Source organism: Dermacentor variabilis, chromosome 3, assembly GCF_050947875.1.
Source record: "Dermacentor variabilis isolate Ectoservices chromosome 3, ASM5094787v1, whole genome shotgun sequence".
Classification (NCBI taxonomy): domain Eukaryota; kingdom Metazoa; phylum Arthropoda; class Arachnida; order Ixodida; family Ixodidae; genus Dermacentor; species Dermacentor variabilis.
Genome location: NC_134570.1, coordinates 232790052 through 232810740, shown reverse-complemented (window position 1 = coordinate 232810740; position 20689 = coordinate 232790052). Strand labels below are relative to the sequence as shown.

General features: G+C 49.0%; 1 protein-coding gene across 2 annotated transcripts in view; it reads right to left on the bottom strand.

Annotated features, from left to right (window-relative positions):
* LOC142576705 (uncharacterized) overlaps window positions 1-20689 on the bottom strand; it is a 111367-nt gene that overhangs the window by 11434 nt on the left and 79244 nt on the right. The window lies entirely within an intron of this gene.

Here is a 20689-nt window from a genome sequence, read left to right as displayed (position 1 = left end):
TCATGGACGAACAAAGAAATGGGCAGATGAAGTCTCTCCAACACCGGATCAACCAGTTCCTATTCAATTATAGGAACACGCCAACAGGGGTGACTGAAGACACACCGGCCCAGCTATTCTTATTGTGGAAACCCAGGACAAGGTTGAGCCTCCTCCATCTGGATATCGAGCAAAGGATGAAAGAAAAACTTAAGTAAACAAATCAGTTGGCAAATCAGCGACGGTGCGTGGAGGGACTTCGAGGAAGGAGGCGTCCTTGTACAGGGTCTACGACCCGGCGAAGGGGAGTGGTTGAGCGGCAAGGTAAATAAACATGTGAGTTCAAGCACTTATGTGGTCGGGATAGGGAACGAAGAGCGGTACGTTCATGTTGATAATCTGCGACCGCGAACATTCCAGGACTGCTTCCCGCAATCGGTTCATTCACCATCTCCAAACCCACCAGCATATAGCCAAGTCCGATATTGCATGTCTGAAGCTGCACACCCTGTAAACGATGATGGAGCGCGAGAGACAGAGGCGCCATCTCCAAACACCGAACCACCAGCATGTAGCCAAGACATTGTCTCTCGCAGGTCTCTAGGTGCACACCCTGTAAAAGACAAAGGTGCGCAAAAGATGCCTGACACCGATCAAGTAGGTGAGAAGACAGTACAGCTACTGACAAACAGGCCACCCCTCCGGACCCATCCTCTACAGGCGGGGAGTCCAGCGGTGGCGCATCGCCATCTTCCCAACAGGAGCTTCGTCGCAGCACCCGGCAAAGACGACCGCCTGACCGCTACTAAGAACACTTCGGGGGGGGGGGGGGAGTGTTGTGTCATTACCTCTTAGATAGAACCTGTAGTGGCACTCTGATGTCACTGAAGTCTTGAATTGTGTATCTTTGATAGATCGCAAGTGCCTGTGTGTGTGTGTGTCTGTGATGTCACTGATTAGTAGCTCTGTATAGCTATACAAGACGGCCACGTAAGTACATTGTGGTTCTTTTATGTTGTATTGCAAGTGGCAATAAACATGTGTTCTGGCAAGTAGGCTGCTGCGTACTTGAAGACACAACAATATGTACCTACAAGAAAGCATCAGGACAAGTCGTCACAACACTTCACAAAACGTCACACCGATAGAAGGTTGCACCATCATGAGTCATAGAACACGCAATTCTGTCATGCAAGGTTAAACTGATCAAGAAATCTTGATTTCTGTGGAGATAGGCACAAAAATGGCGCGCTAACACACGTGCTGCCAGCCCTCGCTATGAGATCAGCTTTAATGATCTCCTCCGTAAGTTGTGATCGGTGCTTTTTTTAGCACTTCACACCGATAAAAATTCGGTTTACATCCACAGTTGCGACAGTGAATTCCTAAGTGTCCCTGTATATCCCGGTGCACATTGTAATCATGTTCTTTTAGCCTTTCATTCAGGCAGCGACCAGTTTGACCTATTTATCTCTTCCCGCATGATAGTGGAATTGAATAAACAACTCCAACAACGCAAGACTGAAAACACTTCTTATGCATAATAGAACAGACAGTAGTGCGCGGATGGAATGCCTTCACGACAGTACAGAGCTTGCGTAGCGTAACCAGTGCAGAAAGCACTACTTCCACGTTACCCTTGCGGCCTATATTTTTTAATCTGCGAGAGACGTTATGCAAATATGGTATGGCTACCGGCCTCTTGTGATCATTATTTCTTTGTTGGGCTTTCGAGTCACTGTCCTTCTTTAGCTGCTTTAATAGCTTTTCAGCTATGGCCGACAGTAGTGTGGCCGGGTAACCGGCACACAAAAGTCAATCAACTTGACCTGCGAAGCTGTGCTGCATGGTATGATGACAGGATTTACTGAGGACATTTGTAAGACAAAGATTAGTGATGCTTCGCTTAACCAGCTTAGAATGGGCTGAATTAAATGATAAAAGAGGTTTCCCACTTCTTGGTTCGTACATCCAGCATACATGGTCATGTGAAAGAAGTAAATTGAGGTCTAAAAATCATAAGCTGTTGTCAGTGGGCATCTCATGGGTGAACACAAGCATAATGAAAGCAACTGTTAAAAGCTTTCACAATTTCGTCTGATGTGGGCTGGAAAGCAGCGTTGTCGGAATCTACAAAGACCAAAAAATCATCTACAAAACGGCACACTTTGACGACACTTCGTTTATCTAGCATGCTCAATAGCAGCCGGTCATGATGAGCAAGGTAGATGTCACTTAGGACATGGGCCAGACACCACTGTTTTGAATGTAGGTATGGTCATTAAAAGATCACAAGAGGCCGGTAGTCATACCATATTTGCATAACGTCTCTCACAGATTAAAGAAGATTGGCCGCAAGGGTAACGTGGAAGAAGTATTTTCGGCGCCGGTTACGCTAGCAGGCTAGTGTCATGAATGCGTTCCATCCGTGCACTATAGTATACTGTCTGTTCGACTATGCGTAAAAGCGCTTTCAGTCTTGCGTTGTTGGAGTTGTTTATTCAATTCCACTATCATGCAGGAACAGATATATAGGTCAAACTGGTCGCTGCCTTAATGAAAGGCTAAAAGAACATGATTACAATTTGCACCGGGCTATACAGGGACACTTAGGAATTCACTGTCATGACTGTGGATGTAAACCGAATTTTTATCGGTGTGAAGTGCTAAAAAAAGCACCGATCACAACTTACGGAGGAGATCATTAAAGCTGATCTCATAGCGAGGGCTGGCAGCACGTGTGTTAGCGCGCCATTTTTGTGCCTATCTCCACAGGAAGCAAGATTTCTTGATCAGTTTAACCTTGCATGACAGAATTGCATGTTCTATGACTCATGATGGTGCAACCTTCTATCGGTGTGACGTTTTGTGAAGTGTTGTGACGACTTGTCCAGATGCTTTCTTGTAGGTACATATTTAGTGCAACTTGCCAATAAACCAGTTGGAAGCAGTGCTATGTTCCTTTATCGGGCTGGCTCGGCTTGTAATTCTTCCTTTGTATGTTGCGCTGTACGAGTTCTAGAATGCAATACCAACTCGCCCAATCCTCAACCCTAGTGAATTTTAACAAAAGACGCTTTTTGAAAGCATGGAATTATATTGTTTGATGAAATTGATGAAATATTTGATGAAATGATGAAATATTGTTTGATGAAATGTCCGCAAGGAATTGAGAGTGAAATCAAAAACAATGACCTATTTTGGACATGCACACTTTGGAAATGAAGCCGAAGCATCAAGGCAGCTAGCAGACTATGACCTTGTGGTTGCATTTCGTTCTTTTGGTGAGAACTACTCCCGACCCGCTGCTGTTTTCGCAAACCACGGCCGTACAAAAGGAATTGTGTTGGTCTAACTAGTAATGAAGGCGATACCCCTTCTGGAAGATGCTGGTGCATTCGTTGATGCGATTGTGTGTGACGGTGCCACAACAAACCGATCCATGAGGAACGACTTTGGTGTTACTGGTGCCTTAAATGGTACAAAGAACTGTTTTGTTAATTCTGCATGTGAGGAATGATATCTTTTATGTTTTTCAGATGCACTAAATCTCATCAAATGTGTGTGAAACTGGCTTCTGAAGCAAAAGCTATTTTGTGTAAATGGCAGCTGTGCGATGTGGTCACACCATGATAAACTTTATGCAGTTGACACCAAGGCCGAAGGCATGTTGTGGGTATGACCTTAAACTTTCTTTCTTACATATAAACCCTAGCACTACTGAAAAAATGAGCATAAAGCTTGCGACGCAGCTGTTCAGCCTCAGTATTGCAAAAGGTTTACAATTTTACTCGCAGAAAGGAACACTGGGCTTATACAATATCGAAGGGACAGTTGATTTTATGGTAAGGCTGAATAACCTCTTTTATGCCTCGAACCGAAAGCATCACAATAAGAAGGCCTCAAGAAAGGCTGCAAAGATTTCGGTGTCCTAGAATCAACTGTGAAATGGTTAAACTGTAAAAAAGATGTAAAACTTGGTAAAGTTGGACACCATAACTTTCTGTCTTAATCAGCTGCTGAAGGCCTGGGAGAAACCATACTTTCAACAGTCCAACTTTCAAAGTACCTGTAGAGAAGTGTGGTTTTAGATATATGAGCTAACTGCTAAATTCAATCAAAATATTCTTGAGAAATATTGGTTGTCATACGCCAAGCAAATGAGAAGAATGACCATCCTTGCTTGCCCACATTCTTACAGCCATATAATATGCTTTCAATATATTATTACGATAACACCGAGCGATGCTCCAGAGACGAGCCGCCATGAGAACGACAATGAAGTTGGTCGGTGCGCTTGGCGCGAGCGAGTGTCGGCCGTGACCAATCCCCCATAGTGGGTTATGCTATAACTACAGGCACCAAACCAAACCAAACCAAATCGGCCTGGCTGCCTGTCTCCAGTGTGAACAGCCTGCAAATAGCCTCTTCTGCCTGTGTCTTTCCACACGCAACATTCTGGTGGAGGTCAGCGATCCCCGTCCTCACTACGGAACTCCGAAGTGGTTGGCACACCGAGCTTGTCACCATGCCTCCCGGTGATGTGCCCACCTCTGCAACGGCTTCGGCTTGTCCCACTGCTCCAATCGTCACGGTCGCCCCACATCACGACCCAGGTGTGTTCTCTGGCCTGGAGGGACAGGATGTGGACGACTGGATGAAGCTCTATGAACACGCCAGTGCTAATAACAGGTGGGACCCAACGATTATGCTCGGCAATGTCATCTTTTATCTTGGCGGGACCCCACGCGTGTGGCACCAAACGCATGACGATGAGATAATCAGTTTAGACAGTTTCAAAGAGAAGCTATGGGAACTATTCGGTGACCCCATTGGGCGCAAGGATGCCGCGGAAAGGCTCTAGCGTCTCGTGTTGTCATCTACGGAGCCGTACGTTTCCTACATACTCGACATCTTGGCTCTATGCTGCAAACCTGATGATGCTATGTCCGAAGCAGATAAAGTGTCACATGTTCTAAAAGGCATCGGCGACGACGCTTTCAATTTGCTTGTTTTTGGCAACGTCTCGACTATCGACGCCATCATCAAAGAATGCCGTCGCCTTGAACAAGCTAAGAGCCGCCATATCACACACCACATCACGCGGCTACCTAACACTGCTGCTACGTCGACATGTGAGGGTCGACCACGTCAGACCACCACCTGTGACGACGTCACCCGTATTGTTCGCCGCGAACTCGAGGCCGCCAGTTCGCCAGCTTTCTCCACGACGCCTCCCTATCCGCCAGCAACCACCATTGTGATGATTCAGACCGTCGTCCGACAGGAATTTGAGAACATGGGTCTGAACTCTGTGTGTTCCACGTCTCAACCCAGTGTTCCCCAGTTCTCTAGCAGCCCTCCTTGTCCTGGGCAGTCCTTTTCCGCCACATCTCGCCGCAACCCATCCGAATGGCGTACCCCTGATGACACTCCGATCTGCTTCCACTGCTGTCGCATCGGCCACGTCGCCCGTCACTGCCGCAACCGATGGCCACCACCTCCTCGGACTTACGCCCCCACTTATTCCCACACCTTTGGACCTTCTGTACCCTATGCCACCCGCCATGAACCCACTACCGCTGATGTCCCTGCTCCGAACCTTCGCTACAGCCACTCGCCCTAACCTCGACGCCGCCAGTCTTGTTCGCCCCAACCCCGCCGCTTTTCTTCGCCGCCTATCGCCTCCCGCACCCAGTCGGAAAACTAGGCACTGCAGCTTCTGGAGGTGAAGCCGCGTTGTCGACCCTGCCCTCAAATCCCCTGCTCACGTTGCCCACGAACCGAAACCTCCTTGACGTTGACGGCTATCCTGTCACGGCACTCATTGATACAGGAGCACATCTTTCTATTGTGAGTGCTGCCTTCCGACGATGATTGAACAAGCTCCTCACCCCAGTGTTGGCACACGTTGCCTGCGTTGCGGATGGCGGTACTGTGTCTATCATCGGCATGTGTACGGCACGCGTCAGCATCGCCGGCCGCCACACTCCTGTCCTCTTCACCGCAATTCCTCATTGCCCCCACGACCTCACTCTCAGCCTCGATTTTTCTCTCCACACATTCTGCTCTTATTGAATGCTCTTCCAGTACCCTTCGCCTTGAGTTGCCGGTGCTCGCAGAACCTTCTGACGCACCCTACTGCCACATACGTCCCACCGGCTTTCTTCGCCTGCAGCCAAAGTCAATAGCTTACATTGAACTGTTGTGTTTCCCACCAGTTCCTGATGGCGAGTACCTCGTCACTCCTCTGCCCGACATTCCAATAAGGTATGACGTTAGTGTCTAATAATGGAAGAGAAAATAGTCTAGAGGAATTCGAAATCCCACAGGTAACACCGGAAGAAGTAAAGAAAGCCGTGGGAGATATGTAAGGGGGAAGGCAGCTGGGGAGGATCAGGTAACAGCAGATTTGTTGACGGGTGGTGGGCAGATAGTTCTAGAAAAACTGGCCACCCTGTATATGCAATGCCTCATGATCTCGAGCGTACCGGAATCTTGGAAGAATGCTAACATAATCCTAATCCATAAGAAAGGGGACGCCAATGACTTGAAAAATTATAGACCAATCAGCTTACTGTCAGTTGCCTACAAACTATTTACTAAGGTAATCGCAAATAGAATCAGGAACACCTTAGACTTCCGTTAACCAAAGGACCAGGCAGGATTCCGTAAAGGCTACTCAACAATAGACCATATTCACACTATCAATCAGGTGATAGAGAAATGTGCAGAATATAACCAACCCTTATATATATATATACATATATAGCTTTCATTGATTACGAGAAAGCGTTTGATTCAGTCGAAACCTCAGCAGTCATGGTGGCATTGCGGAATCAGGGTGTAGACGAGTCGTATGTAAAAATACTGAAGTATATCTATAGCGGCTATACAGCCATCGTAGTCCTCCATAAAGAAAGCAACAAAATCCCAATAAAGAAAGGCGTCAGACAGGGAGATACGATCTCACCAATGTTATTCACAGCGTGTTTACACGAGACCTGGATTGGGAAGAATTGGGGATAAGAGTTAATGGAGAATACCTTAGTAACTTGCGATTCACTGATGATATTGCCTTGCTTAGTAACTCAGGGGACCAATTGCAATGCATGCTCAAGGACCTGGAGTGGCAAAGCAGAAGAGTGGGTCTAAAAATTAATCTGCAGAAAACTAAAGTAATGTTTAACAGTCTCGGAAGAGAACAGCAATTTACAATAGGTAGCGACGCACTGGAAGTGGTAAGGGAATACATCTACTTAGGACAGGTAGTGACGGCGGATCCGGATCATGAGACGGAAATAATCAGAAGAATAAAAATGGGCTGGGGTGAATTTGGCAGGCATTCTCAGATCATGAACAGTAGGTTGCCGTTATCCCTCAAGAGAAAAGTATATAATAGCTGTGTCTTACCAGTACTCATCTATGGGGCAGAAACCTGGAGGCTTACGAAAAGGGTTCTACTCAAATTGAGGACGACGCAACGAGCTATGGAAAGAAGAATGATAGGTGTAACGTTAAGGGATAAGAAAAGAGCAGATTGGGTGAGGGAACAAACGCGAGTTAATGGTATCTTGGTTGAAATCAAGAAAAAGAAATGGGCATGGGCAGGACATGTAATGAGGAGGGAAGATAACCGATGGTCATTAAGGGTTACGGACTGGATTAAAGGAAAGGGAAGCGTAGCAGGGGGCGGCAGCAAGTTAGGTGGGCGGATGAGATTAAGAAGTTTGCAGGGACGACATGGCCATAATTAGTACATGACCGGGGTTGTTGGAGAAGTATGGAAGAGGCCTTTGCCCTGCAGTGGGCGTAACCAGGCTGATGATGATGATTACAGTGTCTCGCAGTATACTTAATATTACTGGGAACCGCACTCGCACGCCTGTCTGTAACTTTGGATTGGCAAAGCAAATTCTACCGCAAGGTCTTGCCATCGTTGATTGTATTATTGGCGACCAATACGTGGCAGCGTTATCGACTGAAGGTTCTTGCGAGCTTAGCATGCCCCTCGCGCCAGCTTCGGGTGCCGATCCCAATAGAAAGAAAATGGTTGCGACAGTCCTGTCCTCTGCGCAGGCTGAAGAGCTTTGCCGAGTATTATCGTCCTACCGCGATATTTTCAACTTCGACGATCGCCCTTTAGGCCAGACGCTCGCGGTCAAGCATCGGATTCTTACTGGCGATGCTGCGCCTATTCACCAACGACCGTATCGAGTTACTGCGTCGGAACGCCGAGTAATCCAAGATGAAGGGAACAAAATGCTCAATAAAAACATCATTGAGCCTTCATCGAGTCCCTGGGCGTCACCTGTGGCGTTGGTTAAGAAGAACGACGGCACGTGGCGCTTCTGTGTAGACTACCGTCATCTGAATAGCATTACAAAGAAGGACGTCTACCCGCTCCCACGTATAGACGTCGCCCTTGACTGCCTGCACGGTTCCAGCTATTTCTCGTCTATTGATCTTCGTTCGGGATATTGGCAGATCGCTGTTGACGATATGGACAGAGAAAAAACTGCGTTCATCACACCTGATGGCCTATACCAATTTAAAGTAATGCCGTTTGGATTATGCAATGCCCCTGCCACCTTTGAGCGTATGATGGACTCCTTGCTCCAAGGTTTCAAATGGTCCACATGCCGCTGCTACCTCGACGGCGTCATCGTCTTCTCGCCAACGTTCGATACTCACCTTGAGCGTCTCACAACTATACTTGATGTATTTCAAAAGGTGAAGCTGCAACTTAACTTGTCCAAATGTCGTTTTGGCCACCGACAAATTACTCTTCTGGGCCATCTCGTTGACGCTTCCGGAGTACAGCCCGATACCGACAAAAGTCGGATGTCAGAGAGTTTCCGGTTCCGAAGACAGCCGCAGACATTCGAAGTTTTGTAGGGCTATGCTCGTACTTTCGTCGTTTTGTTCCAGATTTTGCGACAATTGCTAGACCCCTAACTAATCTTTTGAACAAAGGCGTACAATTCTCGTGGGGGCACTGGAGAGGCCGCCGCCTTCTCTCGTCTCGTCACTCTTTTCGACCCTGATACCCCTACAGAATTACGTACAGATGCCAGCGGTCATGGCGTAGGTGCCATCTTAGCCCAGCATCAGAGTGACAAGGATCGCGTTATTGCTTATGCGAGCCGCCTCATAGCACCATCGGAGCGCAGCTATTCCATTACGGAACGCGAATGCCTTGCTGTTTGGGCGGTTGCGAAGTTCCGCCCTTACCTTTACGGTTGCCCTTTTTCCGTAGTCGCTGACCATCATGCTCTCTGCTGGCTCTCATTGCTAAATGATCCTACAAGCCGGCTTGGTCGATGGGCTTTGAGGCTACAGGAATTTTCATATTCCGTGGTGTACAAGTCTGGCCGCCTGCATCAAGACGCTGACAGCTTGTCGCGTTACCCTGTTGACGACTCTGACTCTTCCAATATTGCCAGTGCTTCTCGCGTATTCTCTGTATCACAGCTGCTTCATTTCGCCAACGAGCAACGCCGTGACGCCTACATCAGAGCACTCATCTACCGTTTTGAGCACTCTCTGGCCGATGCTACTGTACGCCTCTTCGTCCTCCGCGACGGTACTCTGCACCGTCGTAACCTCCATCCGGACGGCTCTGAGTTCCTACTTGTAATACCTAAACACCTCCGATCCACCATTCTAGAAGAGGTCCATGACGCACCAACAGCAGGACATCTCGGTGTATCTTGAACCCATGACCGTGTACGTCGCAGTTTTTTTTGGCCGGGCCTTGCCCATTCCGTACGACGTTACGTTGCCGCTTGTGAACTTTGCCAACGATGCAAGAAGCCTTCCCAGCTCCCCGCTGGTTACCTGCAGCCGCTCGACATCCCTGCGGAGCCCTTTCATCGTGTCAGCTTAGACCTTCTCGGCCCATTTCCGGAATTTACATCAGGAGACAAGTGGGTTGCAGTCGCGGCGGACTACGCGACCCGCTACGCCGTAACCCGTGCTCTTCTGACCAGTTGCGCAACTGATGTTGCAGACTTCCTCCTACATGATATCATTTTGATGCATGGTGCTCCACGTCAATTGCTAACAGACCGTGGCCGTACGTTTTTGGCCAAAGTAATCGACGACATCATGCGTGCCTGCTCAATACGGCATATTTACCACCTCCTACCAACCCCAAATGAACGGCCTCACTGAGCGCTTGAACCGCACCCTTACAGACCATGCTATCCAAATACGTTTCCGACGACCACCGTGACTGGGACCTGGCTCTACCTTACATTACCGTTGCATACAACTCTTCCCATCTCGAAACTGCTGGCTTTTCCCCGTTTTACCTCTTGTATGGCCGCGAACCAACACTACCACTGGACACTGTGCTTCCGTCCGCTACAGCTTCAACTAGCGATTATGCCCGTGATGCAATCGCCCATGCTGACCACGCTCTCCAACTTGCGCACGCTTGTCTACAAGTGTCTCAAGACAAGCAGAAGCAACGCTATGACCTCCGTCACCGTGATGTCCATTTTGTGCCCGGCAGCCTCGTGCTGCTTTGGTCACCTTCGCGTAAAGTTGGCCTTTGTGAAAAACTGCTTTCCTGTTACACAGGCCCATATCATGTGATACGCAAAGTGACCGATGTCACCTATGAAATCGCTCTAGCCACGACGACCACGTCCTACGCTGTGACAACCAGTGACATTGTCCACGTTGCCTGACTGAAGCCCTACAACTCTCCACGCGCCTTGGATATTTAACAGCACCGTGACGGTGCTTTTGCCGCCGGGGGGTAGTATTACGATATCATCGAGCAATGCTCCAGAGACGAGCCGCCACGAGAACGACGATGAAGTTGGTCGGTGCGCTTGGAGCGAGCGAGTGTCGGCCTGGCTGCCTGGCTCCAGTGTACTAACAGAAACGTGGCTGAATTCTACCGTCGATAACACAGAGCTTAATTCTTTCCTTCCTGATTTTGACATATTTAGGCGGGATCGTGTAGGCAAACGCGGAGGAGGTGTTCTGATAGCTGCCCATCGCAGCCTTTGTTGCTCCATTATCAATATCACTTCACATCTAGAAATCTTATTCGTATTGTGCAGTTCTTCATACCTACAAACTATTATCGGTGTATGCTATCGACCCCCCGATGCAGATGCTTCCTTCACTATTCACTTCCACGAGGCACTGCAAACTGTTACGAAGTCATTTAATCATGCGCAACTACTCCTCTTAGGTGACTTTAACTTTCCTGATATAACATGGTCCGAACCAGCCATAACACTGTCTAAAAATAACCTTGAATGTAATTTTCTTAACACATGCCTCACCTTTGGTTTGACGCAGCTAGTGTCTACCCCAACGCGGAAAAACGAACAGTGCTCTAACATACTCGACCTTATCTTAACATCTCATCCCGACAGTGTTTCTTCTATAACACATCTACCAGAACTAAGTGATCACTCGGTACTACATGCAGAATTATCCTGGCAGCTACCTCATTGCAAAAAATCAAAAAAGAAAATAACACTCTACGATAAAGGTGATTACATCAGCATCAACAATGCACTAACCGAGTTTTACAACTGGTTCATTATAGATTTCCCGAAGCGCACAGTAGACGCCAACTGGACGCTTTTTAAAAATAAAATGATCGAACTCACTACGACTTACATACCAACCATCATTTTAACAGAGCGACCTTCGTCCCCATGGTTCAACAACACATTAAAACGACTAAATAATAAAAAGAAAAGATTGTTTCGTAAAGCCAAGCGTTCCAATACCGCTCCGGCCTGGGAAAAATATTACGTCACTGAAAAGGAGTTTGATTCCTTAGCCGCAACAGCTAAACGAACCTTCTACTCAACTACACTCCCTAACATGCTGCAAAACAATCCCAAACAATTCTGGAAATACATTAACCCAAATAACCGTAAACCATTACTATTATATGATAACGATAATAACCGTGTTCCAGACCATAAAGTATCTGAAGTACTAAACTCTGTCTTCTCTTCCGTGTTCACTTCTGAACCTAACACTGACCTCCCAGACTGTCCTTACCTCAACAACCCAACGATGCCTGACATAACAATCGAAGCACATGGTATCACCAAGCTAATTGAGTCCCTCAAATTAACATCCTCAGCCGGCATCGACGGCATCAATTCCAAAATGCTTAAGAACACCGCGCACATCTCTAGTGTATTTTTGTGTCATATCTTTCAGCAATCATTATCATCTGGAGTGGTGCCGCAAGACTGGAAAATAGGTAAGATAATTCCAGTACCAAAAAAAGGATCATCATCATCGTGCCACAATTACCGTCCAATTTCCCTCATCAGTGTTTGTTCTAAACTAATGGAGCATATAATTTATTCTCATATTGTAAACTTCCTAACATCCGCTAATTTCTTTAATCCAAATCAACACGGTTTTCAGAAAGGCATGTCCTGCGAGACTCAACTAGCCCTATTCGTTAATGACATCAGCTCGCATCTTGATCAAAACATACCCATAGACGCCCTCTTCCTAGATTTCCAAAAAGCTTTCGACAAGGTTCCTCATGAACGGCTCTTTCTAAAACTATCATGTCTTAATCTTAACCCTCGTGTTCTCCAATGGATACGCAACTTTCTCACTAACCGTCAACAGTTCGTTTACGCTAACCAGTGCTCGTCTACCTTATCACCCGTTATCTCTGGCGTGCCACAAGGCACAGTCCTGGGACCACTACTCTTCTTAATATACATTAACGACTTACCTATAGGCTGTTCTTCCAAAATTCGTTTATTTGCCGATGACTGTGTAATCTATCGTCCTATTACTAACGACGCTGATTCTCGCGCCCTCCAGTCCGACCTTAACGTCATTGAAACTTGGTGTAACAATTGGCTAATGTCCCTCAACGTCAAAAAAACATCACTACTTACTTTCCATCGTCGCCAATCATTTATGTCAGCTAATTACACTATCGCCGGTTCGGAAATATGTGCTGTGACTTCATATAAATACCTAGGCGTTAACTTGTCCAATAACCTCAGTTGGTCCTCACACATTTGCAACATTAGCAATGATGCCAATCGTGTACTAAGCTACCTGCGCCGTAATCTACGTCTTGTCCCGCACTCAGTAAAACTACTCGCATACTTAACAATCGTTCGACCCAAACTAGAATACGCATGCTCAGTATGGGACCCACACCAATCTAACCTGGCAACAGCACTAGAATACATACAGAATCGTGCAGCAAGGTTCATTCATTCTGACTACTCTTACCACACTAGCGTTACTAAACTTAAATCATCTCTGAAACTTCCAACCCTCGAGCAGCGCCGCAAAACAGCAAGACTGTGCCTCTTTCACAAATTTTATCACTCACTACTTCATCAGACCGACATCACGCCTGCGCATCGCACTTCATCCCGTCATGGCCATTCAAAGGCTGTTTATCCCCCTCCAGCTCGCACCTCCGCTCATCTTAACTCTTTCTTCATTCAAACAGCGAAAGACTGGAATCATCTACCTTCTGAAGCGGTGCACCACTCCAGTCATTCATCGTTCAAGGCATTTATTGAAAATATTATGTAAATATGCCCACCCCTCATGTAAAACCCCAAATGGGGTATTTGAGGTACCAATAAATAAATAAATAAATAAATAAATAAATAAATAGCCTGTAAATAGCCTCTTCTGTCTGTGTCTTTCCACACACAACAATTTAGTCTTGAGAAGCTGCCAAAGTTTGGTGATTGCGAAGTGCGAACTAGTGAAGAGCCATGTCTTTTAAGCCTCTCTGACCTAACGCCAGCATTCCAGGGATCTGTTCCTATGGACTCACGCCTAGAGGAACTGAAAAAAAAAAGTTAGGTGGCTTAGTGGAAGAAGTCGAAAATACATTTTCAGATATGTCCTTATCGGATAATGTAACTGACTGCATAATATATTAGGTAAGCCAGATTTTTGTGCAGAAAGATATTGAAGTACACCAGCTGTCAACAATGCCACACTGGCTTGATGGCTACAGGTGATGCAACATCAAGGCTTAGAGCAGCATTAGTAGCATGCAATACGCGAGGAGGATTAGTGCACCCAAACGCTTCCCTGTCCATGTTTTCAAAGAAAGTAGAAAAAATATTTTGTAAACATATGGTGGTGAAAGGCACACATATGACATAACATGAAAGGGAAAAATTGTCATCCAGCCGAATTGTAGCACGACGCTACAAAGGAAACCAATACAGGTTTCTCAGAAAGAAAGCCTCGCAATTTCAGAAAAATTTGCCTGGTCCGGGACTTAAACCCGGGACCAACACCTTTCCTGGGCGGTCACTCTACCATCTGAGCTAACTAGGAGGCTAGCCGATAGCAGAGTGAGGGCAAATCAATCAACTCAAGGAAATGGGACATGAAATGGAAAGCTGAGATGGTTGGCCGAGATGCTACAGCGACTGGTCCGAAAAGGCGTTGGTCCTGGGTTTGAGTCCCAGAGCAGGACTGCAAGGCTTCCTTTCAGAGAAACCTGTATGGGTTTCCTTTGTAGCTTTGTGCTACAATTCGGCTGGATGACAATTCTTCCCTTTCATGTACTTTTCTCCACCTTGCAGGCTTTCGCATAACCGATTTTCTGCATGACATAACAATACACTATGTAGTGGAAAACTGCAGTTTAGCTTTTCCCTGTCATCAGCACAAAGTTGATGTTATGTCACAAGTGCTTCAATATTATGTGTAAATCAGAATGAGACAATACTGCAAGCACCTCCGAAACAATTAAGCAAACAAGACACAGAAGCTTTGGAAGCTCCTGAAGTGTGTCTAGTATTGTTTCATGATTTAAAAGGCCGATTCGTTTCTTCGTTTCATTTATTAAGCACAAGTAATTTCCCCTATGTTGTCCTTGGTGTCAGTGTTTGTTGACTTCTTATGATATGACTAATAAAAAAATCAGGCCCCTCGGTTAATCCCCCTTCCTTCTCGTTCATTACATGACGAGGATCTCGAATCCGGCAACATTGATGCCTTCAGGTAGCATGTGTGGGTTTGTTGACCAATCGCCTTCACCCAAAAACATCACGTTCTCGTGACGCTTGCAGCAGAAAGGACTGTGGGATGTCGTGTCTGCCGAAGGACGAATCCCAACATAAAAACGTAACGCTTCTTTATTCGACTAATGATGGCAGTGGACGGGCATACCAACGCTACGTTCGTCACAGTAGCGGAAGGTAGAAGGCAGTCTTTCTCAGCCAGGCAGCCTGTTTTTATAGCCACTGTCGGTGACGCATACCTCGAGTGACGTGGCGGTGGCGCTATGTTTTATCGACCATGCAGTCCAGCGTGCAGCTGTATTATGCCGGGCCAGATGATAAGAAGACGGAGGGAGCGCAGAAGTATGCGCGGAGTGTGTCGCCACATCACCCCCCCGCAGAGTGGAGAGCCCTCAGGGCTTGAAAAAATTTGGGCAGCATGCGCGACGTCCGCTGCGTGTAGTGACAGAAGCAGGCTGCGATGTCGGCGGTTGTGGATGGACGTCTGTGGGTGTACTGGTATTCCCTGGTTCGGCGGAATCGGTGTAGGCCGGCTTCAGCCGGTCGATAGAGACGCGGACGGCGTTCCCTTTAATGCGCAGGGTGAAGGTTTTGTCGTCGCAACGGAGAACTGGGTAGGGTCCGCTGTAAGGTGGCTGTAAAGGCCGGCGGACGGTGTCGTCGCGGAGAAAAGTGTGCGAGCACGTTGCCAGATCCTTGAAGACGAAGGGGGCGGTCTTACTGTAGTGAGCTAGCTGCAGGTGACGGGACGGGCAGAGGGTAGCGACAGTGCGTCGGAGCCGGGCGATGAAATCGGTGGGATCTGACGTCACGGTGGTGGATGGCAGTGCAGTGAGAAATTCGCCTGGGAGGCGGAGGGGTTCCCCGTAGACGAGCTCTGCGGGTGTAGCCTGAATGTGGGGCTTGAAGGTGGCGCGAAGACCTAGGGTGACGGCTGGGATGGCTTCAGGCCAGGTTGAGTCCGGGTGGCACATGATGGCTGCTTTGAACTGTCGGTGGAAACGTTCGATCATCCCGTTGGCGCATGGGTGGTAGCTGGTGGTCTGCGAGCGTTCGAACCCGATCGTCAGCCCGAGCAGCCGGAAATGGTGCGACTCGAACTGTCGTCCTTGGTCGGTGGTGACGCGGCGAGGGGGCCCGAAGCGAGCAATCCAGCCGGTGAAGAAGGCCGAGGCAACGTCTCCCGCAGTGATTCCCTCGAGGGGCCATGCCTCAGGCCATCGAGTGTACCGATCGATGGCAGTGAGGCAGTAGGGATAGCGTCCAGCTGGAGGCAAGGGCCCTATGATATCAAGGTGGACGTGTTGAAACCGACCAGAGATCTGGGGGAATGCACAGAGTGGTGAAGTGACATGCCTGGTGACTTTAGCGCGCTGGCATTGAATGCAGGAGCGTGCCCAGGTGCGGCAATCCCGCTGCATGGAGGGCCAGACATGGCGGTCAGCCACGAGGCGTGCAGAGGTGCGTATGCCGGGATGGCTGAGATTATGTAGCTAGTTAAAGAGGCCACGGCGATGGGAAAGGGGCACGTAAGGTCTGCTTCGTGCTGTTGATATATTGCAGTAGATAGTCTTTGTCGATTCAGGTATGGGGACTTGCTGCAGCTGTAGCAAGGACCCGCCCTTAAGCTCCTGCAGTTCAGCGTCCGTAGTCTGAGCCTCGGCGAGGACATCAGCTGTTATCTGCGAAGGGCTAATAGCTGCCACACGTGAAAGCGCGTCGGCGACCACGTTGTCCTTCCCGCTGACATGTTGGATGTCGGTGGTAAACTGGGCGATGAACGAGAGCTGGCTCTGCTGGACCGGCGGGAGTTTGTCGTGGCGCTGAGAGAAGGCGTAGGTCAGAGGTTTATGGTCTGTGAAGATAGTGCAATGTTGTGCTTCGAGAATGTGGCGAAAGTGCTGAACTGCTTCGTATATTGCCAGAAGTTCTCTGTAGTAAGCTGGCAAACTCGACGGCGCGGGGGTCGTGGTTTCGTCGGTGGGACTGGCCGCAGAAGGGGTCATTTTGCGAGCTGAGAGTTTCTTGGAGAAGAACGCCAAGTGATGCCAGGTGTTGTCTACGTGCTGCATAAGGGCGGCGGCTACGGCGATGCTAGAGGCGTTCGTGAAGAGCCCCAAGGGAGCGTCTGGCACAGGGTGGGAGAGAAGTGTGGCGGTGCAAAGAGCAGCTTTGCATTTTTCGAAAAGTTCCGTTAAAGTTGGTCTCCACGTGACGGGCTGGTTTCCTCGTAGACCAGCCAAGGCATCATGGAGGGGAGCCTGGTACTCGGCTGCACGTGGCAAGAAACGCCTGTAAAAGTTCAGCATGCCGAGGAAACGGTGAAGGTCTTTAGCGGTGGTTGGTTGAGGGTAATTTTGCATGTCTGAGATGCGTTCAGGTAAGGGTCGAGTTCCCTCTGATGAAACTTCATGGCCGAGGAATTTGACGACTGAGGCGCCGAGCGTACTCTTTGGGACATTGACGAGAAGGCCGTCGTCATCGAGGCGTTGGAAAAGCAGACGAAGGTGCCTGTGGTGTTCGTTGGCGTTGCGGGAAAAGACCAATATGTCGTCAAGATAGACGAAGCAGAAGTCGAGGCCGCGGACGACTTCGTCGATGAAGCGTTGAAAGGTTTGTCCAGCGTTCCTCAGGCCAAAGCTCATGAAGGGAAACTCGAACAAGCCGAAAGGAGTAATAATTGCAGTTTTCGGGACGTCGTCCGGATTGACGGGTATCTGCGTGTAGGCCTTGACCAAGTCTAGCACGGAAAAAACGTGGCAGCCGGAAATGCGATGGGCGAAGTCCTGTATGTGGCGAACGGGGTACCTGTCCGGAATTGTGCGGGCGTTGAGGGCACGGTAGTCTCCACAGGGCCGCCAGCATTCGGTCTTCTTAGGGACGAGGTGAAGTGTCGAGGTCCATGGGTCATCGGAGGGGCGGGCGATTCCCTCCTGGAGCATGGCTTCGAACTCTGCTTTGGCTATGCGCATGCGGTCCGGGGCAAGGCGACGGGCGCGACAGAAAACTGGGGGGCCTGGGGTGGTCCGGATGTAGTGCAAGGTGGTGTGCTGCACGTCGCGTGGCAACCCGCTGGGGCGCGTCAAACCGTGAAATTCGGCGAGGATGGCGTGATACGGTGAATTATGTTCGACGCTGAGTACTTTGATGCTTGGCTGGTGGGTTCGCTGTCCTGGTGCAGAATGTCCCGTTGTCGCGTCGATGAGACGGTCGTGGCGGCAGTCCGGAAGGAGGTTGTAGTACGCCAAAAAGTCTGAGCCGATGATTGGCTCTGTGACGTTGGCGATGACAAAATTCCAATGAAGGTCACGGCGTAAATTCTTAAGCTGGACATGCAGGCGGAGCGAGCCGTAAATTTTGATAGTGGACCGGTTTGCCCCGCTGAGCTCGAAAGACGTAGAAGGACGGGGAACTTGGAGGTGGGCTCGCAGGTAGCAGCAAATGTCGGGACCGCTGTCGACAAGGAACTGCTGCTTTGTAATTTGGTCGGTGACGAAGATGCGACGGCCTCCAGGTTGACAGCTCGCAGCCGTGGCTACGAGCTGCCGTTGGCGTTTCCCTGATTTCTAGCAGAGCAGTGTGGTTGACATTGCCATGCTCTGTCCCCTAAGCGTCTATGGTAGTAACACCGGTTGTGTAACACGGGGTAGTGTTCTGGCCACGGCTTTGCGAGTGGCGCGTCGGCAAGTGTTGATCCAAGCGTCGTTGAATGGAGCTGAGCTGTTGGTTGATATCGTCGATACGCCGCGCAAGCTCTATGGTGTTCAGCGGTGCGGCGACAGCCTGGACGGTGGGCGACAACGGCGGCAAAGAGACCTCGATGACGCGATCAGCGATCCCGGCAAGTTGGTCGAGAGGTAGCGTGAGCTGAGCCTGCAGAATTGCCTGGACGTGCGGTGTAAGTCGTTGAAGCCAAAGTGCTCGCAGTAAGGAATCCTGGACTTCCATGTTGCCCGCGAGAGCACGCATGTGGCGGAGGAGCTGCGAAGGTTTGCGCTCAGCAAGTTCTGCGGACTGAAGTTGTCGCATCTTCTGGCCTTCCAAGAGTGACAGGCGGCGAATGAGTTCTGTCTTGAGGTGTTCGTAAAGGTTGGCCGTTGGTGGGTTGGCAAGGATATCCCGGACCTCGCTGGTGTAGCGGGCATCGAGGTGGGCGATGACATAATCGTAGTGGGTCCGGTCTTGTGTGATGTGCACGAGGGAGAACTGAGCCTCGACCTGGGCGAACCATCCCTCGAGTGAGTCGGCCCAAAACGGCGGAAGCTTGACAGCGACATGCCAGACGCCATGCGGGGCAGCGTGCGAGATGCCATCTGCCGGGGTTGTGACGTCCTCGGCGGAGCCGGCAGGATGCTGCTGCACGGAACCATTGAGCTGGTCGTGCCGCTCCTGAAGCTGTGGCTCTTGCTTCTGGATCACCTCTTGCTGCGTGTGAAGCTGTCTGTTGAGAAGTTCCAGCTGTCGTTGAAGGGCGTCTTGTTCATCTATGGCGATGCGTTGTTGTTCGTTGTCCGGGTCACCAGATGTGGGATGTCGTGTCTGCCGAAGGACGAATCCCAACATAAAAACGTAACGCTTCTTTATTCGACTAACGATGGCAGCGGACGAGCATACCAATGCTACGTTCGTCACAGTAGCCGAAGGTAGAAGGCAGTCTTTCTCAGCCAGGCAGCCTGTTTTTATAGCCACCATCGGTGACGCATACCTCGGGTGACGTGGCGGTGGCGCTATGTTTTATCGACCATGCAGTCCAGCGTGCAGCTGTGTTATGCCGGGGCCAGATGATAAGAAGACGGAGGGTGCGCAGAAGTACGCGCGGAGTGTGCCGCCACATCAATGAAACAATGAAGCAAACAAGACACAGAAGCTTTGGAAGCTTCTGAAGCATGTCTAGTATTGTTTCATGTTTTAAAAGGCTGATTCGTTTCTTCGTTTCATTTATTAAGCAAAAGTAATTTCCCCTATGTTGTCCTTGGTGTCAGTGTTTGTTGGCTTCTTATGATATGACTAATAAAAAAATCAGGCCCCTCGGTTAATCCCCCTTCCTTCTCGTTCATTACATGACGAGGGTCTCGAATCCGGCAACATTGATGCCTTCAGGTAGCATGTGTGGGTTTATTAACCAATCGCCTTCACCCAAAAACATCACGTTCTCGTGACGCCTGCGGCAGAAAGGACGTTCCACGTCCGCCGCCAAGGTCTGAGTGGCACCGTTGGCTAACACTCCCAGAATTCTACTAGGAAACATAAATACCCAAGAAAAGTGGATGGGGAAATGGCGCCGCAGTAGCTCAATTGGTAGAGCATCGCACGCGAAATACGAAGGTTGTGGGTTCAGTCCCCACCTATGGCAAGTTGTTTCTTAATCCACATTCAGCACAAGTAATTTCCCCTATGTTGTCCTTGGTGTCAGTGCTTGTTGGCTTATGATATGGCTAATAAAAAAATTGGGCCCCTCGGTTAATCCCCTTCCTTCTCGTTTAAAAGGCTGAATGTAATTTAGTGTTCCAACATCTTTATGCTGTGCAGGTGCTGGTATGCACTATTTAACAAACAAAGCAAGTATTCTTTTTTTTTTTGTTACCGTCCACTGTATTGAGTACCATGAGGCATTCGCAGTGCCTATTCTGTGGACCAGACTACAGGATAAACTCGCTTTATTTTGTGGAACAGACCACGAAATA